Below are 8,585 nucleotides of genomic sequence, written 5' to 3'. Positions count from 1 at the left end.
AGCGCCCCCTGGCATAACAAGTAATAATGGTCACAAGTTGTTGGAGAGTAGGTTTAGATTAGACATCCGTAAGAACTACTTCACAGTCAGGGCGGCTAGGATCTGGAACCAGCTTCCAAGGGAAGTGGTGCTGGCTCCTACCCTGGGGGTCTTTAAGAAGAGGCTTGATGCCCACCTGGCTGGAGTCAGTTGAGCCCAGTTTTTCTCCTGCCCAGGCGGGGGCTCAGACTTGAAGATCTACAAGGTCCCTTCCCACCCGACTTCTATGATTCTATGAAAAAAAGCCAACCAGCTACAAAGTTAGTGTTTGAAAAATGTATGACAATTTTACTGCTGGTTTCTATCCAGCCTTACTTTGAACATGTGGCAAGGCTTGCTGATAAGAGAAGTGACTCAGAAGGTATGTGTAGATCCAGTGTTTAAATAGGAAGAGTTTGGTTTTGGGGGTGTGATACTGACTACTTGACTAGGATCGTGGTACTAAGCAAGAAATGCTAAAGGAGAGGAGAGGCTACAAAAGCAGAAGACAAGAATACAGGATGACCTAAATTATCATCATATACATTGAATAAATGTAATTTAAGGACGTATTTAAAAGTACATATTGGAAGTACAAAGTAAGTACTTATCACAGACTTAAAAAAATAGTAAGACAAAAAAGTATGATTCAATGACAGACTATCAGGCCATCAAAAAGATGTCATTCAAGAAACAGAAGTTACATGCAACAGAGGAAAATAGAGCAAGAGCATAAACTCTGAAAAGCTAAATGTAAAATTTTAAAGTAAGCCAAAAGCAATTCAAGGGACAATTTTGCTAGAGACATAACAATATGGGATTTTTTTCGTTTGTTTTTTTGTTAAGTATCTTATGAACAGAAAGCTTGCTAAGGTTTTAATGGGACTTAAATGAGAAATGACCGTAGTTACTTGACTCTGAGACAAGGTTTCTCCCCAACTCAGCATGGGGAAAAAGAGCCCCTTATCTCAGATTCATGTACAAAGCAGGGGGGGAAGGGGGAGCAGTCAGGCAGCTGCTGCGGCTCCAATTCTGGCCCTAAGCCTGAGTCAGGGCCACAGTCAGAACCACAGTAGCCTCCAGCACTGCTGCTTGGCCAAGAAAGGGCTGCATTTCCATGTGCTGTACTCCCCAGCCTGGCAGGAAACACAGCCCACACAGCTTCTGATAGTATGGGGGGGTGGGGAAGAACAGGAATGGGGACGCCAGGGGAGCTCATGGCCTGCACAGGTGCTGCCACCTAGCAGCACATGGCTCTGGCCAGAACTGCATATGGTGGCAGGGAACACAGCCAGGCTGGCCTGCCTCTATTGTGCAGGGCTCCCCATGGCATATGTGCAGCTCCCAGCACTCGCATGCCACTGGGGGAAGCCTCATGTGAAGGAGCTGGCTGCCTTCCCTGCCACTTCTGGGAGTCCTGGCAGTTGCACATGGCAGCAGGCAGTGGAGAAGGCAGCCAGCTCTGCTGCTGGTGGCAGGGGCTGTGTGCCATGGGGGGTGGGGGGGAAGAGAGTGTGTGGGGGGTCCTCACAGCCCCCACCCCTCCTTCACACCCACACCTTACCTACCCGAACTCTGTACTCCCTCCACCCCACTGGGTGTGGACTCCACACTTGCAGGCTCTGCGCTCCTACCAGCACCATGCTCCGTTCTCCCACCCAGCTGCAGCTCTCCCCCCCACCCTATCCCCACCACTTCCCTAACTGCTACCCACAGTGAGCGCTGCAGCAGGAACACAAGGAGGAGCCACTGGAGGCCAAGGAAGCCGAGCAGGTCCCCAGTGGCATCAGCAGCCCTGCCTGCAACCTGTGCATGCTGGCTGGGCCCGGCTCTTCCATACACATGGCTGGGAGTGAGGTGCACAGGCCAGGCAGGGTATAAGTAATTGGTGGGCACCTGCGGGCCAGATGGAATTGCCTGGTGGGCTAGATCTAGCCTGCAGGCCGTATTTTGCCCTCCCTGCTATAAAAGTTTCAGGAAAGAAGCAGCTCAAATTAACATAGTGCTCCATTGGTGCTACTTGGGACCTTAAAGGCAGCATACAAACTATTAAGAACAGCAAAAATATATGATTTTCATCTAACCAGGGATCCTGGTTTTCTGTTTAAAAAAATGGCAAATTCTCGATTAAAAAAAAAAAAAAGAATTCCACATTTTTCCGTAATTAAAATGAAATGCCACATATATATATCAGTTGAAGACAATGTTTTATTGATATAGTTACAATTTTAAAGCAATCTGGAACCCTACCAGTGCCCCAATCATTATCATAAAATAAATTCCAAATACCGTTACATTTTGGCAATTTATTTTTATTTTTTTAATCATGAGAAATCAGACTTCCCCCTACCCCCTTCCTCACCAGGATGCCGGTCCAGCTGTTGCTGTCCCTTCTAATGCTTTGTGGCACTGAGCACCCCTGATATGCTGATGCCCCTCACTCCCAAGTCACAGCCTCTCCAGTCCTGCCAGTGCCCCTCACTCCCAACCCACAGCCCACCACACTGCTCCCAGCCCCGTTGGTGACCTTCATTCATGACCCACTGCTCCCTGCCCCCAGGGCCCAGTCCCCCAATGTGTGGGGTGGGGTGTGTGTGTGGGGCAGGGGAGGTGCCCAACCATAGGCAACTCTATAAGCAATGTGTCCAGGAGAAAACTGGGGGCCATGTGCTTTGCCCCACCATTTGTGCGCCCACAGCAGGGCATGGGGCTGCAGCCTGGCAGGACTGACAGCAGACTGCCTCCATGTCCCAGCAAACAGGACCTGGCATGGGAGGGCAGAGTGGGGCGGCAAGACCTCTGCACCAGCCATGCAGCCACAGAGTAATGCTGCACCGCCAGTAGTGCAAGAAGTAATGGAGGGGAGGTGAGCCACACTGCTCTCACCTCCTGCCACCACTGGCACCAGGCTGCAGCTCTACCCCACCACCATGGCCTGGCTGCCACTGCTTCCCTCAGGACATTCACACTTCCCCCCAAGCCCACCTACCTCCAGGGTAGAATCACAGCCTGGCATGCAAGGAGGTGAGGGCAGTGTGCTCCCCTTCCTCCCTCTCTCCCCACCACTCCACTACTCCTCACACAGCTGGCTGCACAGTGTTGCTCCATGGCAGTGCGGCTGGTGTGGGGGTCCTGGCAGCAGCAATGGCAGCAGCAACAAGTCTTGCCACCCCACTCCACTGTCCCGCACTGGGTCCGCCCTGCTGGGATGCAGAGGTAGTCCTGTGTCAGTCCGGTCAGGCTGCAGCCCTGTGCCCTGCTGTGAGTGCACAAATCTGGTGGGAGGCAGGGGCCAAACTGTCCCTTGCAGGCTGGAACTCTGCCAGCCTGCAAGGGGAAACCCATGGTTTCCTGTCCTTTTCCCCTTTAAAGGAGAAAAATCTGCTTTTTTCCATGGCAAATGGAAAACCAAGATCCCTGGTCCTAATCCTCTCAGCTCATAGGCACGAGAGAGGCAAGACAAAGGAACAGAAAGGAAATGTGATTCTTCTTTTGGAAAAGCAGCAAATAGCAAACTATCCCTGCATTCAGCAATTAGGATCAAAGATACCCAAGCTGCTGCCTGGCCACTTCATTTCCAAGAGTGTTCAGTGTCTTCATCTTGCTACCTCCATTAATAAATGTTTACTTCAAAACTGCCTGGCATCTCTTTTGATGTTACTCAACACAAGAGTTGGCAAGAATTCGAAGCGTCTAAAGTGCTCTAGCTCCTATTTTAGGACGTGTTCATAGTTCATAACATGAAAAAATAGCTGTTTAGTCTAATTAAAGAAATATTTATCAACTTCACATTTAAGATAATTACAATAATTAGAGAGTGTCCTAGTAAGCTAAAGTGTTCCTTAATGAAAAGTCTGAAGTGTCTTCAAACTTGGAAGGTTATTTCTTACTAGACTAATGATTTTGAAGTCTAGGAGAGCATGGATGGGACCAAGAGCAATGTTTGTGAGAAACCCAGCATTACCATCCTTTCCAGGCCTCTCAAGAATCCAAGGGCTGACTACCAGCTGCTCTCCTTTCCCTTTTGCAGAGATTGGAAAAAGGAGTGAACTTCTCCCAGCAACATGCCACTCCAAGCTCATATTGTTCTCAGGCCCTGTGAAAGAATACCATTCAAAAAGGGTCCTTTATACTCTAAACTTAGAAATAATTGTAATTCCAGCAGAACTCAACCTTACAGAGTATGGGAAACTATAGGCTTACTACTTGTCCCCTTGCCTACCCAAAAAGGTATGCATGATGGTGTAAAGTCATCATACATGTGTAAAAGCCAGGAAACCCAGGTAGCCACTAGAAGAAACCTGTACAAAATGATAGGATGCAAAGTGCTATCAGTATCTAAAATAAAAGGAACCCAAAAGTCAATTTGTTACCTTTAAGTAGTATGCAGTGCCTGCAACAAAATTTCAAATGCAGTTTATCATGGTGAGTGTATCTTTTATAACAAGCATCTAATATAATCCAATGTTTGCCCCTGGCAAGTAAAAAAGTTATTCAGAAGAGGAATATAAAAATGCAGGTTTGGAGAAACTGTTACCACCCAGTATTGTACAGAAAGCAAATAAACAGCACAGATGTGAATTTATGATGTTTGCACACACTGCAGAAAGTCACAAAAAACAGAGTTTAGAAGTAGAAATAAATACCATCTAATTTGATTATAAAAAGCCATGAGTATTTCTATGGGTTTTTAATCCTCTATAGAAGTGTCACTCTGAAATATGGCTTTTCTATTCTTAATTATCCCACTAGACATTAAAATGCTGAAAGAAAGATCAGAGCGGCAAGAATACAAAGAACAAGAGTTTTCAACAGCTGCTAAATGCTTCTTCTGAAGGGGGCAACCTCTGTTCTTCATTCTTGTTTCTCAAGCCTAAAGAAGTGAGGGGTTTTTGTATGTGCATTTTAAATTCCTTCTTTTACTTAAAAAAAGATAAGGGATATCAAAAGTCTGCTCATCCTAGCTTCTACTGGAGGGCTTCAGAGATGTCTATTGTGAACTCATTAAAGGGAGAGGGAAGGGAAACAAACAGTAAAGCAAAATAACTTTTTCCCCTAAATATTTATTTTACACTTAAGAGAGTGCAGTGTTGTGTGTTTATTCTTTTATCTGCTTATATTACAGTTCTAAGATGTGCTTGATACTTTCCAGTCTGGTCCCTTATGATGCTAGGATGGCACAAGGTCAAGACTTTTATAGTACAAAGGACCTGATTTTCTAATGCTTGAAAAGTGGCAGTGCAAACAAACAAACAAACAAAAAAACCCAAGGAAAAAGACACAACCTAGCTAGCCTCAAACAAAGCAGGCCACACACGGTATCACTGCACCTTTGCGGGACTCATTTTTTCATTTAGAATACATTCACTTAAATAATTCTCATCATAACCAGAACTGGCATAGTAGCACACCAGAAATGGCAGGGGGGTTTCAGAAAATGCTACTTGTTTCCTGTTTTTCTGTATGTAGTATTTATTTTCATGTGCTGATAAGCATCACTCATAGATCTTCATATGGAATTACTTGTGTCCCAGGGATTATACGGCTTCTCAATTCATACTGAAAAATTGGAAAGTATTTCAGAAGTTTCACTACAGCCTTTTTCACCTGTTTAAACTGCTAAATAAATAGTTGCTAGATCACTGTGATATTTCTGGGATATCTATATTTTTTTTAAAAAAATTTGCTTTATAATGAACTAGCAACCCTGTAAACCTTGCCTTGATTCTGAAATTCAAGTTAGCCTCCCTTTCCTTCTTATGCATAACTGCTAGTAGGACTGGTTCTGCAGACCAGTGATACCTGTGCAGCCCCTTGAACAACTAGAACTTAGAATGCAAATTCAAGCTGATCCACTTTTATCTGATCTAAGAGGAATGCAAGATTAATAGACGAAAATGTATGGCTAGACCTAAAAAAAGCCTTGGTCCTGTTTTAGGTGCCTAAGTCTAAAATTTAAATCTGCAAAACCTCTGCTCAGCTGCCATCTACTCCTTAGTCTATATGGGACTAAAGTCTGGACAGTGCAGAGCAACCCAGCACTTGCTCATACTGAAGACCTGCTGAGATCCACAAACTAGGTGTTTCTCTGTCAACTGTGCCCAAAACTGTAATCATTAGGTATGCTCCAAGAATTCCTACCTCATGCCTACTGAATTGCACTCCACAGAAAATCCAGTAGCAGCCACTGCTTCCATTGAAAACACAGAAGGAAGTGATATAGCAGCAGCCCCTTTTTTATTCAAAAGTACAGTGTTCAGAGTGCCTACCCCTGGGTGTGGGAGACTTGAGTTAAATCCCCTTTTCTGACTAACAAGATTCAACCCCACATCTCCTGCCTCCCCAAAGAGCATGGTAACCACCAGGATATACATTATTTTGGGTTATGGAGCATACTCGCTGCTCCTACTGAAGCTGTTCCACCTCGAATACATATGGAGAGTCCTTAGAACAGGAAGTGGAATGAGGGTTCTCCCTTCCCAGGTAAGGCTTTAACCACTAGGCTATGGAATAAGGCCTATGCTTTTTCTGGTCCAACTATCTTGGACCCTTTTCAGCACAGTGGCACAACTTCAACACCAGAGGAAGAGTATCCACACCCAGAAAAGTCTAAGCCATGAAGATTAGGGTATTCTTGTGAGAAGTGGGAAGCGAGGGTTTGAATCCTCTCAGACAGAAGAGGGATTTGAACCAGGATCTCCCACATCATTAAGTGCTCTAACCACTGTGCAACTGCATAGAAGAAGAATAGGCAGATTGTCCTCCAGACATTTTAAAAAGATATAAAAATGTAATCCTTTCTTTCAAAGGCCAAACAAGGATGTAGCTCCTCCTTCTATGAGGAGGCTCAAGCTGTACAAGCTAAGTGGAGAGCGTTAGCTCCTGGTAGTGATGAAGAAGTGCTTATGCCTCAGAGACAGGTGGGATTCAAGGAACACATCTGTCAGCATCTCCTGTTGACTTATTTCTGTTGCATCCTATTCGGCACAATGAATGTTGTGGATTTCCCCTAACCATCCCTAGGTGTTATGCCTAGAATCAGTTTGCAGCTGCGAGGCCTGGCACTCAAAAGCTAGGTGCTGTGAAACCAAGCCCTGTAATAACTAAGCCCCAGAGTGGGCCTGGCCTTTAGCTGCTAAATTCTGCGGAAACAAATCCAAATAAGCATACAGAGCTGCTGAGTGAGCAGATGCTACTGCCAAAGCAAAATTACACATCAAAGTGGGAAGCTATCTGTTCAATACTGCCACTTACAGGAGGCACTTACTTATTCAAGGGCAGAGTTTCAAAATGAGACTTACATAATGAAGTGATTTACCTCCTTAGCCCAGGGGTGCTCAACCCCTAGACACGGCTTCTGCTACAGTGCCATCCAGCCTGCAGGACTCCCCAGGAGTCTGGAAATTCGACAAGGGAGGGGTAGCCCTGCTCCCCTGCTACCAAATCTTTGGATCCAAGGGAAGACCCCAAGTCCTACCTGCTGGATGGGCACCAAAGTCGTCCCTAGCAGGGGGTGAATCAGGGCAATCACCCTGCGCCCCATGTTTTGGGGGACGCAGGCAGTGCCGTACAGGCCCTGCTGTACGCCACCAGCTCTGCACTGCAGCCGCCCACCACGCCCCCCCTCCCCCCCAGCTGCAGCTTCTCACTTCCACTCTACCCCATTCCTTGCTGCAGCCACTCACCACCCCCCGACCCCAAACAGGCTGGTATGCTGGGTGCAGACAGCTCTGATGGGTGCTCAATCCCAAAATGCCAGGCCAGGAGAGGACACTGCAGGACCTCTGGGCCCAATCCTGGTGGGGGTGTCCGGGAGGGGGCAGTGTTGTATCTCTGGGAACCAATCCCGGCACATGGGGGAGGCTGGGATGGGCAGCACAAGGATCCAATCCTGGTGCATCGGGGGCAGGAGGTGTTGCCAGGCCCCTAGGGCCCACTCCTGGCGTGTGGGGCAGGAATAATGCAGTACCAGGCTCCAGGGCCCAACCTGGCTCACAGACTATCCCAGCGCCACTAATTAGCCTGTGGCACTAAAAGGTTGAGCACCTTCACCTACCTCACACCATTGCCACCCACAACATCAACAAAACGCAAAAACCCCAGTGTTTCTGAGTGCTTCCTATGCCACTTTCTACATGGGACCAGTCACTGTGACCTGTTACAGACACCAGACAGGAGCGCTGGGAACAGCTTGAACAGCGCTCAGGGACACGGCCTGTTCTGCTTCCCCATCCCACACACTGGTAAAGTGGGGGCAGTACCTGCCCTGTAGCCTGCTCTGACTTGTGCCAAACAGAAACCAGCTCTGGAGCTGTCACACGCGCTCCAGCACTCACACGAGAGCTGCCTGGGCCTCTTTAGAGCTGGAAAGCCCATCTAATTGTGCAATGACAACTTTGCCTGTGCAGCCACTCTGCGCTTACTGCACAATCCCCCTGCTGACTGCGTCATCGTGGCCAATCTACATCTATTGCACGGATGAACCATTAATTACAATTCACCCATTAACAAGGGTGAATTGTAATTAATGGCTGTAGGCTGTACAGGAGGGACAGGATAGGAAAGAG

General features: G+C 47.1%; 1 protein-coding gene and 1 long non-coding RNA gene across 2 annotated transcripts in view; one reads left to right on the top strand and one right to left on the bottom strand.

Moving 5' to 3' along the window:
- The window catches only part of LOC109313534, a 14,745-nt gene extending 8,940 nt beyond the window's left edge, over positions 1 to 5,805 (top strand). Inside the window, exon 3 of the long non-coding RNA XR_002102076.1 lies at positions 5,796 to 5,805. This is a non-coding gene — a long non-coding RNA (uncharacterized LOC109313534). The remainder of the gene's footprint in view (positions 1 to 5,795) is intronic.
- The window catches only part of FAM206A (family with sequence similarity 206 member A), a 19,969-nt gene that overhangs the window by 10,553 nt on the left and 831 nt on the right, over positions 1 to 8,585 (bottom strand). The window lies entirely within an intron of this gene.

The sequence above is a fragment of the Crocodylus porosus genome, unplaced genomic scaffold (assembly GCF_001723895.1).
Source record: "Crocodylus porosus isolate Cpor-Errol unplaced genomic scaffold, CroPor_comp1, whole genome shotgun sequence".
In the NCBI taxonomy this organism is placed as follows: domain Eukaryota; kingdom Metazoa; phylum Chordata; order Crocodylia; family Crocodylidae; genus Crocodylus; species Crocodylus porosus.
This window is presented reverse-complemented; position numbering and strand designations above follow the sequence as displayed.